Source organism: Piliocolobus tephrosceles, chromosome 10 (genome assembly GCF_002776525.5).
Source record: "Piliocolobus tephrosceles isolate RC106 chromosome 10, ASM277652v3, whole genome shotgun sequence".
Lineage (NCBI taxonomy): Eukaryota > Metazoa > Chordata > Mammalia > Primates > Cercopithecidae > Piliocolobus > Piliocolobus tephrosceles.
This window is the reverse complement of record NC_045443.1, coordinates 72962439-72984245: the sequence shown is the minus strand read 5'-3', so window position 1 is coordinate 72984245 and position 21807 is coordinate 72962439. Positions and strand designations below refer to the sequence as shown.

The following is a 21807-nucleotide window of genomic DNA, read 5'->3' as shown; positions in this document are numbered from 1 at the left end:
TTGTGAGTAAAAGAGATGAAAGGGGTCATTACTGGCTTATTTCCAATATTAGGGGGAATGTAATCAATATTTTTCATTAAGTGCAAAGCTACCTGTAAGATTTTATAGATATTCTTTAACAAATTGAAGTTTCCTTCCAAATATTTTTAGACCAGCCCAGAAGGACAATTTTTAAAATTATTATTCATTCTTTTATTAATTTTAGATGAAGGTCTCGGTATGTTGCCTAGGTTGGACTCAAACTCCTGGGCTTAAGCGATCCTCCCACCTCAGCCTCCAAGTAACTAGGACTACAGGTATGCATCACTGTGCCCAGCTTTCTTCTAGTTTTAGTTTGTTGAGAGTTTTGACATGGATAAATGATGAGTTTTGTCAATATTTTTCTGCTTCTAATGAAAGAATCATATGGTTTTTATCATTTTTTGAAAACATGAAGAATTATATTGATTTTAGAATGTCATATAATCTTACATTTCTTGGATAAATCCTCCTTGTAATTGTTCTTTACATATATATTGATGTATTTGATTTGCTAATATTTTAGTTAAGGAAATTAAGGCTATCTTTATTACAGATATGATGCATAGGCTGGGTGCGGTGGCCCATGCCTGTAATCCCAGCACTTTGGGAGGCCAAGGCAGGCAGATCATCTGAGGTCAGGAGTTCAAGACCATCCGGGCCAACATGGAGAAACCCCGTCTGTAGTAAAAATACAAAAATTAGCTGGGCATGGTGGCACACGCCTGTCATCCCAGTTACTTGGGAGGCTGAGGCAGGAGAGTCACTTGAATCCAGAAGGCAGAGGTTGCAGTGAGCCAAGATCACCCCATTGCAGTCTAGCCTGGATGACAGAGCAAGACTCCATCTCAAAAAAAAAAAAAAAAAAAAAAGAAAGAAAGAAAGAAAGAAATATGATGCATAATTAAAAAATAAGTCTTTGTCAGTTTAAGGATTAAGATTATGCTGTTATCATAAAATGAATTAAGATCGTTCCTGCTCTCTCTTTTCTGAAATAATGTGTTTAAGAATGTTGTTATTTCTTTCTTAAATATTTGTTAGAATTCATCAGTGAAACCATGTGGGCCTGGAATAGTCTCTGAAGAAAGAGTTCAGTAATGATGTTAGTTTTCCTTAATAGATATAGGACACTTCAGATTTTTATCTTGTGTCAGTTTTTGTACATTTTGTTGTTCAAAAAATGTGTTCATTTCATCAGAATTGGTCAATTTTTTGACATAAAATTGTTAATAATATTCCCTCATTATGCTATCCTATTATCTATCCCAAGATAGAATGTCTATTCTAGGATAGACATTGTCTATTCTATCTTAGTAATAACCACTTTTTTGTTCTCAATAGTGACATTCATTATTTGTTTTTTCTTAAGTTAGTATAGCTAGGGTTTATAAATCTTTCTGAACTTTTCAAAGAAACAACTTTTGGCTGTGTTTTTCTATCATATTTCTCTTTCATTGATTTCTGCTCCTAACTTTATCATTTTCTTCCTTCTGTATACTCTTCTGTGCTTTTCTCTTTTTATAATTTCTCAAGAGGGATCTTCATTTATTTTAGACCTTTCTTTTATTGTAAAAGAATTATTTAAAGCCATGTATTTCTCTGTAAGTACTAGTTTAGTTGCATTCTACATATTTTGATTTGTTGTATTTTTTAGTTGTTATTCAATTCAAAGTGTATTCCAATTCTTATTATCAGTTCTTTTTTGTCCTGTAGCTTATTTAGCATTGTGTTAATTTTCATATTTTAGGATGTTTTCTAGACACATTATTGTTTTCTAATTAATTTTCCTTTGTGGTCAGAGAACATCCTCTGTATAATTTCAATCCTCTTGAAATTTACTGACTTATTTTATACCCCAGAATATAGTTCCTTTATGAACATACCATGTGTACTTGAAACGAATGTGTATTCAGCTGATTATATTCTGTTCTGTAAATGGCAATTAGAATAAAATGATTAATAATGTTCAACTCTCTTATATGTCTGCAGAGTGTCTGTTTGGTTGTTCTATTACTTGCTGACAGTGGGATTTGAAGTCTCCAAATATGTTCATGGAGTTATTTCTCCTTTTAATTTTGTCAATCTTTGTTTCATGTATTTTGTTGCCTTATTATTAGATGCATACACATTTATAGTTGTTATATCTTCCTGATGGATTGACAGTTTTATCAGATCAAACTTCCTCATTTATCTCTGATAACACTTTTTGTCTTGAAGTCTACTTGATATTAAATAGCCACTTCAGCCTTTCTGTTTGCATGCCATCTCTGTTTCCATTTAATTTCAACGTATCTACATCTTCATATTTAAAATTCATCTCATATGGACATAAAATAGTTGAGCCTTGCTTTGTTTTTAATTAATTCTAAAAATTTCTGCCTTTTTTTTTTTTTTTTTGAGATGGAGTCTCACACTGTCCCAGGCTGGAGTGCAGTGGCGCAATCTTGGCTCACTGCAAGCTCCGCCTCCTGGATTCATGCCATTCTCCTGCCTCAGCCTCCTGAGTAGCTGGGACTACAGGCGCCTGCCACCACACCCGGCAAATTTTTTGTATTTTTAGTAGAGATGGGGTTTCACCATGTTGGCCAGGAAAATTTCTGCCTTTCAACTGGAGTTAAAAGGATTGGAGTTCATGGGTACACTATCCATACAACTAGACTGTATGGATTTTTAATATTTAATGCAATTATTGACAGGGTTAATTAGGTCTGCCTTTTTATTATTTGTTTTCTGTATGTCAATCTCTATATATTTTTCTTTCCTTTGTTTCTTCTTTCCTTTTATCTTTTAGCTTATTTTAATAATTTTTAGAATTGTATTTTAATTTACCCATTGCTTTTTAGCTATATCTCCTTGCATTAAATTTTAGGGGTTGCTGTAAGAATTAAAATATATATCCTTAACTTTTCATAGCATAGTTAAAATAAATATTATGCCAATTCATGTTAATGTAACAATTTTTATAGCAATGGGGGATATTTCATTTATTGTCACCTTAGTCTTTTATGCTATAATTTTCATGGGTATTACATATATCTATATCTATTGTACTAAATCCCATAAGACCATGTTTTAATATTTGCTTTAAACAGTCATATGTATTTTAAAGAAACTAGAGGAAACACTGGTTTTTAAAATGTATCCACATATTTGCCTATGTAGCCAATCAGTTGCTGAGTCCTTTTGGATCTTTCTTTTTAAATGTGTCCTGTGACTTTATTTTTCTTTTTACTCCTATTGTCTTATTTGTCCCTATAATAACCTCATGACTAGACCATGCTTCTTAACTAATCACTATTCCTTCAGACTTTTTTGTTGTTGTTTTTTTGAGACAGGATCTCTGTCATTCAGGCTGGAGTGTAGTAGCCTGATCAAGACTGACTGCAGCCTCAACCTCCGGTGCTCAAGTGATTCTGCCACTTTAGCGTCCTGAGTAGCTGGGACTACTGGCACACAGCACCATGCTCAGCTAATTTTTATATTTTCTGTAGAGTCAGGGTTTTGCCCATGTTGCCCAGGCTGGTCTGGAACTCCTGAGCTCAAGCGATCCACCCATCCTGGTCCCCCAAAGTGCTCTGATTAGAGGTGTGAGCCATGACACCCAGCCCACCTCCTTCAGACTTTCTATTATTAACTCCTCTTTCCCAAACATTGTGAAGGGGAAGGGGGAAAAAAGGAAATGCAATGAAGAGTCGCTGAGTCCCTGAGAATCAACACGTGTAAGTTACCTCAATAAATTGCCAGAAAATAGAGCCTATCTTAGACAGTTTTATATTCTATGCATTGTCTTGTACTAGGCCTTTCACAAAGAAGGCACTCGATGAATATTTATTAGATTGTTGAATGAACAAAGAGGCTCTTTTATTCTTACCCATAATGAGGGAGAACCTGTGTTGCTGAGACAAACTTATCACTCTGCAAACTGATAATGACAACTAACAAGAGATGTAGTTAATGATGCATTATTGCTTGTCAGTGAAAACACATAAGTAACAAACAAACAAATGTTTTACTTTGTGCATAAAATAAAGAATGATTATAGCCAGTTAAGAGAATCCTATTGGAAAGGAGATGAAAAATTATGAATTGTCCAGAAATTAGTCCATCATATCATACCGTACCAATTACAAGGCATTTTAGTTTCAGAATGAAAAGAGCTAAAAAAACTTATATTTAAGACATTCAATTTATCACCTAGTATTATTGCCATAAACATCACATCAGCTTATGAATGTCTCCAAGTACTAGTTTTATTTTCTAAAAGATGCAAACTGAGATGCTACCTAGTATTTCCTTTCTTTTTCGTTTTCCTTTCCTGCTTTTCATGTTCTTGTTATGGAAGCTGGTACATTTTATGCTCATTCATCTGCTAAACTTGTACATTGACAGGAGATTTCTTAAAATGACAGATAGGAAGGGGTCTCAGGTTAATTCAACAGCTGGATTTCTATAATAACTCTAACCTGCTAGAGAAAATGAGCTATGTGACACTAAAGAGAAAAGGAGCACAGTTTAATTAAAACTGGCTCAGGATAGAAACTTGAATGAATTGCAGTTCCAGAGCATAACAGAACTCAGGACCCAAATGTCCTAAGGGAACTGTCAATAATAAAGATGCAGTTACCTGAACTGACTGCTCACAAGAGCAAACTTGTTTTGATAATGCCACGTGCTGTTTCCCAGGGCATAATGATTTGGCAGAGAAATAACCTGGCAGACTGCACTGAAAATAGCTGCATTATAATTACATTGTTACTTTCTACACATCTGATAATGAGGTAATACCTGATCTGCAAAAATTAATCATGCATCTAGAGAGTTCTATGTCAAATGTCACATGAATGAAATTTCTACTCAGTAGATACAACCTAGTCACAAACACTTCTTGGTAGCTGAGTTCAAAATTCAATTTTGGATATAAGAAACCAAATTGGCCATTTAGTCTACATTGCTATTCTTATTAGATCAAAAAGGAAACTTTTAATCTCCTGAAAGGGCATGCTCACATGCTGACCCCACTGTGACCTTAATGGATTTGAGGGGTGACTAGAGGTTGTGTGATTCTTTGGGAACTCTTGCCAGAGTCCAGTTGCATTTATATTGTTAATCAAATCCCCTACGTAAGTTTCGTACTGCTACCCTAGCAAATTATAACACACTTAGTAGTATAACACACAAGTTTAACATTTTGTAACTATGGAGGTCAGAAGTAAAAAAATGGGTCCACAAGGCTGCCTAGGAGGTGCTAGGTAACAATCCATTTTCTGGCCTATTACAGTTTTTAGAGGCTACCTCCACTCCTTGGATCAAGGTCCCTTCCTCTGTCTTCCAAGTCAGCAGGGTAGCATCTTCTTTCCTCTCTGAACTCTGTTTCCGGCTCCATATCTTCTTTCCATGTCTCTGACCTACCTATTTCTCTGTTACAAGAACCCTTGTGAATACCCGGATAACTCAGGATAATCTCCCCATCTGAAGATACTTAACTTAATCACATCTACAGTGTCTCTTTAACCATGTATGCAACATATTCACAGGTTCTGGGGATTTTGGATGTGGATATCTTTGGGAGGGCTATTATTCAGTCTACCACACCTCCCAAATAGTCAAGGGCCTCTAGAGAAAGAAAAATTAGAGAGACAGAGAAACATTTATTATGATTTGGCTGACATGATTATGGAGGCTGAGCAGTCTCAGATCTGCAGCCCCCAGTACAAGATACCCGGTAAGCTGGGGACCCAGGAGAGTTGATAGTGTAGTTCCAGCCTGAGTCCAAAGGTCTGAGAACCAGGAGAGCCAGTAGTATAAGTTCCAGTCTTAAAGCTGGCAGTATTGAGACTCAAGGGTCTATTTTTCATTTCAAGTCCAAAACCAGGAAAAGACCAAGGTTTCAGCTTGTGCAGTCAGGCAGGAGATGTTCCCTCTTATTCAGTCTTTTTGTTCTATTGAGTTATTTTACTGATTGGATAAGACCCACCCGCATTAGAAAAAGCAATCTGCTTTACTCAGTCTGTTGATTCAAATGTTAATCTCATTCAGAAACACCTTCACAGACATGCCCAGAATAATGTTGAACCAAATATCTGGGCATCTTATGCCCTAATCAAGTTGACCCATAACATTAACCATCACAAGGGCAAAAAGATTTACGGTAGTAATTGGCTACCTTTAGGTACCAAGTTTCAGTAATTCTTGCCACTTTCCTGATGCTGGGATAGTTATATCTAATGTATTGTGCTCAGCTATGAGTTTCACAAAAAAACCCACAGAGTGGCTTATATCAATTAAGGAATATTTCTGCCTCATACAAGAGGACTCCAAGCACAGGCAGTCCATACTTTCTCATTTTCTCTTCTTTTCCTCCCTTCTCTTCCATCCTTAGGGGTGGCTGATGCACCTCAGGTATCCCTCCAGGATTTCAGGCAGGAAGAAGAACAGAAGGGGAAGCAGCAATAGTCTTTCACTTATATCCCATTCACCAGAACTGAGTAACAGGACCACCTGGGGCTTCCAGGGATTCAGGGATATAAGAAGGATTTCACTTTCTTGTTTTTGCAGGGCAGGAAAGCAAACATGAAAGGAGAAAGTCAGCAACTCAAGTATCTTCTACAATAACCAAGAATTCTAAGCCTTAAACTTCCCTCCTTATCACTCAGTGACTGAATAAGACCGGCCGTCTTATAGTTTAAAAACATGTCCCTTTACTCACCTAATTTTTCATCAGAATTCCCAATAGGCAAATAAAAATAACCACAGTGTGTTTATGCATCACCAAAATCACAAAGATTTTAAAAATAAAATAGTTTAAACAGACCCAAGTAATAGTTATGATTGTAGTTTTCTTCTAAGCAAATTGATTTTTTAAAATTGATTTTTAAAAAAAAATTAAAGCGACTGAATTAAGTTATCACTCTTTAGGACAGTGTCTGGTGTGTTGGTGTGTAGGCGCACATCACGTAGATCCAGGGCAGCCATTGAGCCCTACATGTCCATGGCTCCTGTCTCCTGTTGATAGGTTTGATGAAACCCTATTCTCCAATGTGTACCCACTCTTTGGCCAGAGTTGACTCATCTAGGAATGGACAACTGATGAAAATAGTCAGTTTTTTTGGCCTAGGAATTTTAAAATTGGAGCAGAAAGAGTACATTTAGTTTCTTCCTGAATGACTGAATTCTAACACACACAATCACGGAGCTACTGTTGTCCATGTTTTGTATGTTGACTGGGATCAGAGAAAGCTAGTCCTCAGAGAAAGAAAACAATGAAATTGAAGGTCAGAATGGAGCATGGACAAAACCTAGATCATTCTAGATTATTCTTGGAGCCCAGCCACATTCCTGGGCTTGGCTTGGTTACTGAACTTTAGTTATTATGAGAATACTGGGGTTAGTTCAATGTAATGCTCTGCTATTTATAATTAGATATAACTATGAAATGTAGGATTATTGCCTATGCATAAAAATTATGTCTGTAAAAGGGCCAATCACCGTGGCTCACACCTGTAATTCCAGTACTTTGGGAGGCCAAGGCGGGCGGATCTCCTGAGGTCAGGATTTTGAGACCAGTCTGGCCAACATGGTAAAACCCCATCTCTACAAAAAATACAAAAATTAGCTGGGCACGGTGGCGGGCACCTGTAGTCCCAGCCACTAGGGAGACTGAGGCAGAAGAATCGCTTGAACCCAGGAGGCAGAGGTTGCAGTGAGCTGAGATTGCACCACTGCACTCCAGCCTGGGTGATAGAGTGAGACCCTGTCTCAAAAAAAAAAAAAAAATAATAATAATAATAATAATAATAATAATAATAATAAACCATAACCATTGTTTGCATTAAGTATTTCTAAACTTCAATTAGTAAACAATGTTGAGTAAAAGTAAGCCTAGGATTATAAAGCCTTTTTGTTTTTGTAAAACCGAGGTCATGCCATTGCACTCCAGCCTGGGCAACAGAGTAAGACTCCATCTCAAAAAAAAAAAAAAAGAAAAAAAAAGTCTGTAAAAGGATTACTTCTGTTAGAGGAAATTACTTTGATTAACTGAAAGGCATAATTAAAACCTCTGGCCTGTAATTAATCAAATTGTAGTCTCATTTCTTCATCAATTTCTAATGCATCATACAGTATATCAAAATATGACAAAGTATTTGAAATAGCAATGGTAAAATTCAGAATATATTCATAAAATCTAGAGGAGTGCCACACATCAAGAAGGAAGCATGAAATATTTTACAGAAATTAAATGTGTTAATTTTACACTTAATTTAAAACCTCTGGGATAGACTAGAGAGAGCTTTTGTATAATATAGAGAGATTACTGTGGGAAGCTTTGGTTTCAGTTTTGCTAAATTTGAAAATTAAGATATGCCATATTTATATTTCTTACAGGAAACCATCTTTTAATATTCGATGCAAAAATAATTTTATCAGCCTTACTTTTAATATATAATTTTAAGATGCTGAAATCTGACAGTTGTGATACTAATTATGTCTTATTTAAAATATAGCTGTACTATAAAGCACTAAATCCTGGGTCTCTGGTGGTGAGAGATTGTACCGTGTAACATATTACACTGCTAATTCGTAACGTTTCTTTGTGAAATTGCAAGCAGGGCCATCTCAAACATCTTGTTAATGAGCCTTTTCCTGCCTCCCCTGGGAATGCAGATGGGCTTTGCTTCTAGCCCTTCTGGAGGCAAATAAAGAAATAGAACTGACTAGGTTATAAACCCAGATGAAATCTTCATATGAGAAAATTCTCATTTGTGCCATCTGTTCGGGCTGAACTGGAGATGAAATATAAGGTGTCATTGCCACAATCCCTAGAGGACTGTCACCAAGTGATCTTCCTTCAAATTTGCCTTCAACTTATCACGAGCTGCTTCAATTCTTTTCCAGTATGTTCACCATAATGTCATCAGCCTTCAGTTTCCTCTTGGTTTTTAAATGCATCTGTGACACAGCTGACCAGCTCTTTTCTTGAAATGTGTATCTCTGCCATGAAACTTTCTCAACACCCTTTCAAAATTTTGTCTTTCTTTTTTCTTTAATAAAATGTAGCTTTTATTGAGTAAAAGAAAAAAGAAATTCAGCTGCATAATAGAAAGATTCCAGTTTGATCAAATTGTAACAAGTCTTCCTATTTGCATGCGAGGAGCCTCACTAGTCCACAGGGAGCACTTGGGAACGACTGCTTCAGTGGATTGGTTCTCACTCTCGCGCACATTATCAGCTTCTGGTCAGTCCCAAGAGGCAAGGGCGGAGGGCATGATGGTTCTCACAGAGCTACTTTATAAATAAACTCTATGTGACTTTTCCAGGAGTCTCTTACATTCTTTTATTTTAAAAGATCTGAGCAGAAAATAGAACAGAGGACCATTAAGTGGTGTTGTGTGGTTGTGTGATACATGAAACGGCCTGGTCTATGGAATTGTGATGGGTAACACAAACAGCATGATTAGGCATTATGTGAAGAGCATGACACACTTCCACCATGGCCTGTCCAATTGGTGTGAGTAAACTGTCCCTGTTTTTCTAAGCATTCATAGGCGTGAGCCCCGACGTAATCCCGCTTAGTCTGGATGAGGTTGTCTGGGAGCATCTTGTGTCTGTATCCATCACAGAAGGAGACAGCAGTGGTGAAACAGGGCATGGGAATGCTGGCTCAGACCCTGGTGCTGACCACCTGCTACCAGCAGTCCTGGCAGTTTTCAACAGCCAACTTAAAGAAGTCTCTAATAATAGGTTCTCAAGTTCTAGGTGTTGATTAAATGCATCCTTTATCTTTCCTAGAAATATACTTCTGATGATGCAGCCTCCCTCCTCCACATCAGGACAATATGACCATAATTGAGGGTCCAGCCAAATTCACTGGTTGCCTGTCTTAGCAGTGTAAAGCCTTGAGCGTCAGAGATGATCTTGGAAGCATAGAGGTCATTCCGAATGTCTGCCAGGAATGATTTCTTATCATCATCAAACTAATTCTTTTGGGGACCCTTCAGCTTTTTGCTAACTTGAATTCTTTCATCCTTCAGAGAGGATAAGCACTGAACAAAGACAGCTTTTCCATTGAGGGTGACAGGAATGCCATCTTCCAGGGTGGAGATGGTGGTCCACTTCCTGGTGCCCTTCTGTTCCGTGCTGTCCCTGATCTTTGGCAGCAGGTATTTGCCATCGGTATCTTAGAATATCGGCTGTGATTTCAATCAAGAATGAATGGAGCTCTGTCTTATTCTAGTCCTCAAAGGCCTCTGTCATCTTGTTTTGATTTCAATCAAGAATGAGTCGAGCTCTCTTATTCCAATCCTCAGAATCGTATGCCATCTTGTTTTGCTCCATGCCCAGTACCTGTTTCATCAGGTGGTAAGCCCCACTGATCAGCTGCATAGCCACATACTCTATCCTATTGTACACCATCTTTACAAAGTGTCCTGCTCCCTCCTCTCCTACCCAGTCAGAGGAAAGTTCTTCAGTTTTCTTTTGCAGTGATGCCTTGGAAGATTGTCTTGATAAGGGCCAACTTCTTTGTTCCCTCTTGGCATGCATTATATAGGCCATACTGGGATCCTTTTCCTCCAGCACTAACTTTGCTCTCCACAGATAAAATTTCCTTGGCCTTGTGGTCTCTACATCGTCTTGTGGCATCCCTATATTCGAAATTTCCTCCATCAATGATAATGTCACCAGTGTGCAACAATGATACTAATTTTTTCACAAAATCATCAACAGCTTGACCAGCCTTCACAAGAAAGACAATACGCCTGTGGCTCTTTCAGCTTGGAGACCATCTTCTTCAAGGACTGAACACCAACATCTTTGGTCCCTTTGCCTTGTTGCCAAGGAATCATCAACTTTGGAGACTGTACTATTAAAAGCACAAGCCACAAAGCCATGGTCATTCATGCACAAAATTAAGGTCTGGCCCATGACAGCCAGTCCAATCAGTGTTATGCCAGCTTGGGCCATGGTGGAAGCATCAGACAGAGTAGAACTGGAGTGGGCAAAGTGCGGAGGGCTCACGGCTCACAGGCAAGTGAAGGATATACCAGCTGCCAGAGTTTTGTCTCTTTAGATGCCTCTTTTTCCTCCCCCACCTGCTAAATAGAAATATTTTTGAAACTTTTATCCTTAGCCATTTATAGAAGCTTAATCTCTGTACTTTCTCCCACAAAGAACACATCTACTTCTTCAGTGTTGGTGACATCTTTGTGCCAATTCCCAAATCCTCCCATAAGTATTTTTCTTCTATTCTCTGACCAGCCACCTGGACATTTCCAACTGGACTGGCCGTTCAAATTTAAAAAACTGCAAACCTCACATATCTTTGAGCCCCAAAGCATTTATCTTTATGTCTTTCCTATTACTATTAATGGCAATGCTATATTCACAGTCTCATAGGTTTCAAAAAGGAAATAGCTTTTGATTTTGCCTCCTCTTTCTCTTCTCCTAGTTCTGGTTAGTCTTTCTTTGTAATTTTGTCCCCATTTGTTTACTCCTTTTTATTCCAGTTTTTTGCCACCATTATGTGGCCTTCATAACATTACATTTAGACTATGGCAATTGTTAGGGGATGTCCCTATGTTTCATGACTGTTCACTGCTGCCAGCGAGGCTGAAGCTGCAGTTGTTCCTTGCTTACCATGGCACTGCTCCATAACCCAGCCACTATAAGGCAGATGTGCTATAAAGACTTTCCAAGTTCAAGAAATGAATCCCAGGAGTTTTTCCCTTGACTAAATCCCGTGCTTACTTTAGCATAACACTTCAGAGGCCAGATTCAATGGGAGAAAACAACAGAGAGAACTTCTTGATGTTGCTGGCCTTCTGCAAGGCAGAGGCTTTGCTGCCTTCTTGCAACTTGACCATAACTCAGACTAAATGTTTTTCAGTGGATAGGGGGTGGTTCTAATGGGATGAAGACACAAGTTACTTAATAGTCTTTAGAGATAGTCCATTACTTTTTGCTTTTCTGTCTACCCAAGTCTTCAAATAACACTTATTGGAGAGCTTTGGTGGGTAGGTAATGATTATTTGTAAGATGAACAGATTACTGGAAGATTATTTATAAGATTATTAATAAGTACTATAATATTTATATTTATTACTTATAATAAATAACATATTATTAAATATATATGGCTGGGCACGTAGCTCACGCCTGTAATCCCAGCACTTTGGGAGACCGAGGCAGGCGGATCACTTCAGGTCAGGAGTTCAAGACCAGCCTGGCCAACATGGTGAAACCCCGTCACTACTAAAAATACAAAAATTAGCTGGGTGTGGTGACACACACCTGTAATTGCAGTTAGGTGGCTGAGGCAGGAGAATCGCTTGAACCCAGGAGGCGGAGATTCTAGTGAGTTGAGATCGCACCACTGCACTCTAGCCTGGGCAAAAGAGTGAGACACCGTCTCAAAAAATACATATGTGTGTGTGTGTCTGTGTATATATATATATATATATATTATATATAAGAAATACTCATTTATGAGATTAGTTATAAGATGAATAATAAAGAAAGCTTTGCATTCCCTTTTTCTATTCTTTGTACTATCTGTATTGGATAAGAATAACTCATCAGATGGTTCTTAACCTATCAAATAAAACAGGCATTGGCACATCTTATTAATAGAAACAATCACTTATTGAATATGTTCTAAAGTTATCACTATGGAACATGCCCTTCTGAAATTAAACAGAGCTAAACAATTTCTGGTATTAATTTGGTTTACACATTTAATCCTATAGCTTTCTGTCTGATAAACCTCCTTCTCTATCTTCTAATTCTATGGTTTGTCTAGGAAAAGGAAGTTAAGCCTTAATTATTGAATTAACTTATGCATTTTTATTTAGAAAACAGACACATTTACTAAGAACATGCTAATTATGGGTACTACCATGTGAGATGTAAATAGCAGCTCCATTAATTCAGAAGTTTTACTATTTCTTTCATGCAATAGTAAAATTTATTGTTTTTTCAAAATTCTATTTAAGACCCTGTTTCCCCTGGTCAGATGAATATAACTAATCATTTTAGCATTTTTGAAAAGCACACTGATTAGCAAAGTAAAGCTTAGGCTTAAAATCTAAACTAGGAGAATATCTCTTTTCCATTGTAAAATAACTTAAAACAAAATTTGTGTAAATGACTGAAGTACAAATGCAGTTCTGTTACATGTATAGGTTGTGTAGTGGTTAATTCAAAGCTTTAGGGTATCCATCACCCAGATAATGTACATCATACCCACTAATTACTCATTATCCCCCCACATAAAATAACCTTCCCTATAGTTGATTATTTGAAAAATCTGAATCTATCTTACAATCAATGTCAAATGAAATTTGCTGCCACCAGGGAGAAGGTAAGTTGATAAGTAGTTGTCAATGACTAAACACATATAAATGTAACAGATGTACAGGCTATTGATCACCCAATTGTCACCTCAGTTAAGAGCCTACATGAATAACATCACATTCTGGTAAAGTTGTAATGAACTGCATATCCCTGTCACTTAAAACTTTTTCTAAAATAAATATTATGGTGCAGTCTTAAAGTTATTTTATATTAGGAAGGCTATCTGTTTTAGTTCAGGTGACATATTGAAAGGCTGCAGAAAATTTGGGAGAATAGGTGGAGAATTTCCTAAGATAGCAGAGGTTGATACAGCCAACGTAAGCATCATAAAAGGCACCCACAGCATCAAATGTCTATTTGTTGAAAGGTTGCAGCTGGCTTATAAGACAAACTACCTCCCAGTGGTATATCATTTAATTACCAGAAGTAAAACTACAAAATTGGCTAAGTAGAGAGTTCAAATGAATCCCTGGTACTGTTTAGGATGTCTCATGGTTGTGAGTAAGCCGGTGAATAGTGGAGTGGAATGCCACTTGATGTTGCACATGACTGCCAAGGGCCAGCAGTGACTTAGAACAATCTTTACATCCTCGATGTTAAGAAGGCTTAGACCAATCTTTCTCAATGTATGTTGGTGGGCTACATTAGAATTAGCTGAGATGCTTGTTTAGAATTGATTGCATCCCTGGGGTCTCCTGCTTCTCCTCAAGGTCATAATATGGAAGGTAGGAGGAAGGAATGTGCATTTTAACATTTGAAGGCTGTCATCCTTAAACTCCTGTGAGTAGTCCCGAAAAATAAAGTGGAATGCAAATATATGTACCATTTATGGTTTATTAAGCTAAAAAGAATACTTTTGAACATTTAATATATATTTTAAGTAAAAAAAAAAAAAAGCTATTGTTGTGAATCTTACCATCAATGAATGGTATTTTACAATTAAAGAACGGTAATATTTTAACAATAGTGAGCTTACAAGTCTTAAAAAAGAAGGATGACTGATATGGCTATGCCCCATATACATGCTCTAAACTAAGCCACCCTACTCAACAACGGCATGAGGTCCAAGGTGCAGCCTGTGGTTAGGAACTGGGAAAACAGTTCATTTGTTCGAGGATGTGGTCAAAGTCACCTAAGTTTTGCCAAATTTTTAAACATTGCTTAGGAAAAAACTTCATAGTGAGAACAGAGTAGGATAAATGTAAATCACTCAGGCAACTGCTTGGCAGAGTAAGTATGGGTAAAATGTTCTCAACCAGGATGATTTTACACCTCAGAAGACATTTTTGGTTGTCACACTGGTGTGAAGGAGAGAGGAGATACTGGTAGCCAGAAATGCTGCTAAACATCTTTCAATGCACAAAAGAAGCTCCAACAACAAAGAATTACCTAGCCCAAAATGTCAGTGGTGTCGAGGTTGAAAATCTCTATTCTTGAGAATAACCTTCTGTAACCACCAGATTTTCAGGGTGATTCTGGACAAAGAAATAGAAAAGAAGCCCAAGAGTACAATGTCTGTTTTCTTTCAACAACAGAACAAAGCCGTCTGTTAGAAGAATACAGTAGAGAAGAACCAAAGTCCTGACCATTATGGCAAAAACATTCTTTTGTCTCATAAACTGAAAGAAATTCTCAGATTGGCCAGTGATATTCACCAAAGGGCAACATGTCAGTTTGAAAACTGAGATTCACTGAAGAAAATTCAGCAGGAGACAGATGAGACAACAACAACAACAAAATAATGAAATGTCAAAGAGAGGATGGAAACCCATGATAGAAACAGCACAAATTACAATAAAGACATAAGTAGCTGCTTTGCTTATGTAGAATAGCGTGTACACTAAGGGCTCAAAATAGAAATGAAATAACAACATGAATAACAGCCACTGTCATATTCTGTGTTACCTAATTTAATCCTGACAATATCACTATTGGATGGATACCAGTGTTCCTGTTTTCAAAATGAGAAAACTAAGGTATTGAAACTGAACCCCTTCCTTAAATCGTATACAAAAATCACTTCAAGATAGATTAAAGACCTAAGTGTAAAACCTAACACTGTAAAAACTCTGAAAGATAACCTAGGGAATGCCATTCTGAACATAGGCTCTGCAAAGGTTTTTTGACAAAAACGCCAAAAGCAATTGCAACAAAAACAAAAATTGACAAGTGAGACCTAATTAAACTAAAGAGCTTCTCCACAGCAGAAGAAACTATCAACAGGGTAAACAGACAACCTACAGATTGGGAGAATATATTTGCAAACTATGCATCCAACAAACATCTAATATCCAGAATCTATAAGGAACTTAAAGAAATAAACAAAAAACAACTCCATTAAAAAATGAACAAAAGACATGAACAGACACTTTTCTTTTGTGTTGTTGTTTAAACTTTTCTTTTAACTTTTATTTTAGGTTTGAGAGTGCATGTGCAGGTTTGTTATGTAGGTAAACTCATGTTACAGGGATTTGTTATACATATTACTTCATCATCCAGGTACTAAGCCTAGTACCCTGTAGTTTATTTGTCTGCTAGTCTCCTTCCTCTCTTTCTCCACCCTCAAATAGGCCCCAATGTGTGTTGTTCCTTTCTTTGTTTTCATGAATTCTCATCATTTAGCTTCCACTTGTACGTGAGAACATGTGGTATTTGGGTTTCTGTTTCTGCATTAGTTTGCTAAAGGTAATGGCCTCCTCCTCCATCCATGTTCCCAAAAAAGACATGATCTTGTTCTTTTTTATGGTTATACAGGGTTTTGTGGTATATATGTACCACATTTTCTTTATCCAGTCTATCACTGATGGGCATTTAGGTTGATTCTGTGCCTCTGCTATTGTGAATAGTGCTGCACTTAACATGGGTGTACATGTATCTTTATGGCAAAACGACTTACATTCCTCTGGGTATATACCCAGTAATGAGACTGCTGGACCAAATGGTAGTTCCGTTTTTAGCTCTTTGAGAAATCACCATACTGCTTTCCACAATGGTTGAACAAATTTACACTCCCACCAACAGTGTATAAGTGATACTTTTCAAAAGAAGACATATATGTGGATAACAAACATATATATATAAAAAAAAGCTTAACATCTCTAATAATTAGAGAAGTGCAAATCAAAACCACAATGAGATACCATCTCATACCAACCAGAACGGCTATTATTAAAAAGTCAAAAAATAACAGTTGCTGCGAAGATGTTAGAGAAAAGAGAACACGTATACACCGTTTGTGGGAATGTACATTAGTTTAACCATTGTGGAAAGCAGTATGGCAATTTCTCAAAGAACTTAAATCAGAACTAGCATTTGACCCAGCAATCCCATTACTGGGTATGTATCCAAAGGAATATAAATCATTCTACCATAAAGATACATGCACACATATGTTCATTGCAGCACTAATCACAATAGCAAAGACATATAAATACTCATCAACAGTAGACTGGATAAAGAAAATGTGATATATATATGTGTGTGTATATATATGTGTGTATATATTTACATACATGTATACACACACACACACACACACACACCATGGAATACTACACAGTCATAAAAAAGAATGAGATCATGTCCTTTGCAGCAACATGGATGGAGCTGGAGGCCATTGTCCTAAGCAAACTGATGCAGGAACAGAAAATCAAATACTGCATGTTCTCACTTATAAGTAAGAAGAAGGGAGAAACAGACACTACTTGAAGGTGGAGGGAGGAGGGAGAGGATAAAAAAACCTACCTATTATCCTTGGAAGCAGTGGCAGTGAGGTGAGTTGAGAATCCAGTGCTTCAGCAACTAACAGCCACGATGGCAGTGTGAGTGGTGTGTATCACATAGCAGTAGGGCGCAGCTTTGTGTCCTAAGCAGATATTCCTGTCAGGGCCTTGTCCATGTTCTCTCCTGGGTAGGCCCCCATTTCCATTCAATTTTTAAAGGTTGATTCTCCAGCATTTTTATCATATCAGTAAAATTCTCCTATTTTTCCAATAACTTATTTTCATCTTAAATTAGCTAGGATCAGTTTCAGTGGCTTGCAAGCAAGATTGCTTCAGTACTGGAAGGGGAAGATCGGATAACTCTTCTGAGTTATACATGGGGTTGGAATTTGAAATAAAATCTGAACAACGATCTCACCTCTCCCATTTCAGGGGATTGCCGCTCTGACCATGAGGTGGTGTTTTCAAGCCAGTGATCCTGGGATGAGGAGGAGAAGGGTAATGGAGAGGGAAATGACAGAAGCCTAGATAATACTTATCTGGCACTCGGTAGATTTACATTTCCTTAAAGTAAAATATTTGCACTTTGTCTTTTAAAATGTTATGTTATGCCCTTTCCCCCACCCCATGCATTCTTCCCCAAATTCTTCTCAAGTCCTCTTCCTTCCTGTCATCCTTGTCTGAGCTCAAATGCCCCTTCTTCAGAGATGGCCTCTCTGACCACCTAAAGTGGTCTCTCATGTTCTTATCTCTCACAAATCCCATTTTATTTTCTCAATAGCACTGACCCTCCCAGATCTATTTGATTATTGTTTATGAGTTTAAATCCCCCAGTCCTGTACCCAATCCTTTCTCCAACTGTATCCCCAATGCCTCAAACAGACCTAGAATAAAGTGAATATATTTTGGATAAATAAGGCAGTGGATGAAGCCCCAACTTCTTAGCCTTTTATATACTCTTTATACTTTCAGAATCGCTGAAATTCCTGTGCGTTTATATTCTTGCCATGTGGAGATTAGTGGGTAGGGGAGGAGGATGGACTATTTATTTAGTTGGACAATAATCCACAATTTCTAAAGGGAGAGTTTTAAAAATTAAAGGAATATCTTATCATCTATAAATTTAATTCTCTTTTATTAATATCAAGGTACTATCAAGGAACTTTTGAAAGAAGTTGAACTGTACAGAAAACCTAGTATATGACACTGGTCCCTTTCTCACAAACATACTTTAATTTGATGCAATAAAATATCTTCATGTAAGTAATATAAAAATTGTTTTCTGCGCATATACTGAGTATCATGCACTATGTCCGTTGCTGGAGAAATCGTTGCGAATAAGGTAAAACAGTCTTTGCCCTCAGGGTGCTAAAAATTTTGTGAAGGATCCAGATAAGGAAACTGTTCAAACACATGTAATAATTGATATGACAGATCAATTCAGAGTGCCATGGGAACATACAAGAGTGGTGCTTACCCCAGGCTGGAATGGAAGGTGGGTGATAGGCAGGGAGGCCTAAGCTGGGATCTCCTGGTGAGTTAGCTGCAAGCAGGAGGGATCATGCAAGGGAGTCAGCAGGTGTAAAAAGGAATCACATGAAGAGGTCAGGCTGGAACAGCACATGCTGACCATATCACACACATAGAACCACAATCAGTTCACTGATCCTGGACAGGTGTCAGACACAGCCTGTTTCCTCCAGTTGAGTTCATTCTACCATGATTCCAACCCTTGTGTGTATAAATCCTCTCCATCAATGCACAACCTACATATCACTTCTTCCAGGAAACCATTCCTGATCTTTCAGACATAAGAAACTTCTTTCTCCTTTGAACCCCTGTTGTTTATTGGTTTTCTTAGAGACTGTCTCAGATGGCCATGCAGATTGTGCACTGCACAACTTACCCAAGCATGTGTGGCAGCTAGCTGTACCTACACACAGGTACTTATTCACACATCGTATCTTTCCTGCCAATCTTTAAGCAACTCGAGGGCAATTTCCGTTGGCTTTTTCTGTATTTCCTTTTGTGCCAAAAACATTTCACTGGATCTGTTACCCAGCTGTCTATATCAGTATGAATTTAGAATGTGAATGATATATTAGTTCAGTGAGAAACATGAAGAAAACCTATATATATTTTGGAAAATGTATGAGAATTTGTTAAAGGTGTATCATTAATGGTATTTAGATGTAGTGGGAGTGAGAGACTAATCCTACCCTGCCCGAAGCTCAGTTCAGCTCCTTTCTTTTTAAATTTTGAAACTCACTTTGTGTTATGTTATCTTATGACTTCAGAGGATTCACAAGAACTCAATCTGTTGAATTTACCATTGAGTAACTACGCATTGTTTTCTTCTTTTTCTTTTCTGTTCTTCTTATTTTTAACAGCGCAACAGTCATTTGAACTGTACATCTGTTAACCAGAAGGCCAACCTGACTTCAACTCTTACTGCTTTCCTAATGGCTCTATTGGAAAGCTCTTACATCTTACCACCATCTGGTGCCACTAGCCTCTGAAATCTTTTAGGCAGTCTGTGCTAAAGGGTGTGTGTGTGTGTTGAAAGACATATTCAGGGATTTTCTTTTCTTGAAATTACCTTCAGTGACTCAGAAAAGTTTAGTTTGTATCTCCTATCCTTATTTTATTAAATTCAGTTAGACTATCAGGATTATAACTGTTTTGGATGATGTCTAAACTCCACAGAATTCTACATTTCCCTTCTGGTTTTTTTCACACACATACAATCTCAAAAACAAAACCTCTTCTAACTCCCTTTATCTATCTTGGGGATTTGAGAGGCTCCAGGAAACATCCCCCTACCCTCCCACCCAATGATATCATTGTAGGGCTGGGAATTCCCACTTCTAGTTAATCTTTGAGGTTGCATCCCTGAAGGCAACTGTGAAAACACAAATGTAATCTAAAAGCAGCATCACGTTAAGCCCTGAGAGTTTCAATTACTTCATTAAGGGGCACATGGGTGAGGAAACAAGAAGCAGCACAATTTATTACTGATGGAAAAAAGGCAAAGGAAGTGAGTGTGGCCAGATGGTCTCAATGAAGGCTCTGGACATAAAATAAAAATGTGTAGAAAGGCATGTACACAATATTGGAACCTTGACAATTATCAACATTACATTTTACAGTTGGCAATCAATTATATAACACTTATCAACCTAAAATGTTTTTTCTTTTTTTCCCAAGTAGGTACATTTTTAAAAATTATCAAATTTTCTTTCTTACTGACTCGAAACTAAATTTGCTGCATTCATAGAGAGATGGGCTACTCGGGATGCAATAAATCCCCTCTACGTCAGGAGTGCCCTGAAATTCAAACAATATGCAATTGATTTTACCACATTTGGAGAGGTGGTATCTGGGCTGAAAGGGAGAAAACTTATGATAAGTGATAAATTATCAAGATGTGCTCTTACCTTAAGTATAGGGAACATCTTTTCCAAGGGAACAAATATCTAACACCCAGATTTGGATTTGGATTTTTTGAAAGTTTATTCATATATGTAAGTATAGAGACACTGCTTGACTAAATTTGAAGTAAGATTTTACAGTGCGAAGAGCTGCTATATTTTCTGTCTTACCAAGAGTAGTGATTCACCAGATTTCTCAGAATTAGCCCAAATCAGAACATGACAAATGAATTTTCAATAGCAGAGCATGCTGTTTATTTGAAGGCTGTATGTATACATTCAGCATTTCAGAAGTAAATGCTTTAGATTATTGAACTGCTAAGTAGATCTGCTTTTTACAAGTTCTTTTCTCAAAATATTTTCAAAGGAAATTATTTATTCAACAAATCTTTTTCTTAAGTGTCTATGCACTGTAATGTGCCAGATATTGTTCTAGGTTCTAGATATGACACCTCAATATGGTACCTATTTATATAGTCAAAAAGATTATGCAAAGAAACAAAGGTGATGAATTAGATGAGAATTTTGACACTAAAGATATTTAAGTCTTTTTGATACAGTTACCCAATTGTCTTACATTTTATGAATATTGGAAAGATAACACTGATCTGAATTATGTGTTGGCAAAAGAGAAATATTCAGCTTGACCGTGCAGTTCTGTCCCACCTGGCTGCTGAACCACAGTAACATGAGTGGAGAACCATGTCTTGTCTAGCTACTCCGTACAGAGACATCCTTATTGAGATGCCAGTAAGACTAACATCCAAACAGCAAATTGGTCTAGAAACGTGGGGCTGGCATAGAGAGTAAGTAAGACAGCCTTCTCCTTTAAAAATGTCTGTCCCTAAGGCATGTCAGATAGTGAAAATAACATAATTTGCTTTAATTATAAAAGTGAAACTTTATTAAATTTTTTTCCTGGGTAGAAATACCAAATCTCCAGATCATTATGAGGCGCTTGCCCAACCTAAGTGAAATGTAAATAAAATTGTGTGTCAACGACCTGGCTATCTGTGTTGTTTATAGTCGTGAGCATCTAGGGAATAAATAAATTTACAAAGTCACCCAAAAAGGTGACATCTCATGGTGGGCATGGAGAGTGACGAGAGATTTAAATAGAGAACTTAAAGGCCAATGTGACCTACTTCACATTTTAGCTGGATTTGCCCTGAATTCATTCTGACTACCCTTCAATCATTGAGCTGTTCTCAGAAATACTGAGTGTAGAGGAAACAAACTGTGAAATTTGGCTGGAAACACATGGTTGTGAAAGGGGAGTAGTAGCCAGA

The 21807-nt window shown here is 37.3% G+C and overlaps 1 pseudogene; it reads right to left on the bottom strand.

The window, feature by feature from the left end:
- Positions 1-9469: 9469 nt before the first annotated feature.
- On the bottom strand, positions 9470-10977 carry LOC111524976 (annotated as a pseudogene).
- Between the last annotated feature and the right edge of the window lie 10830 nt (positions 10978-21807).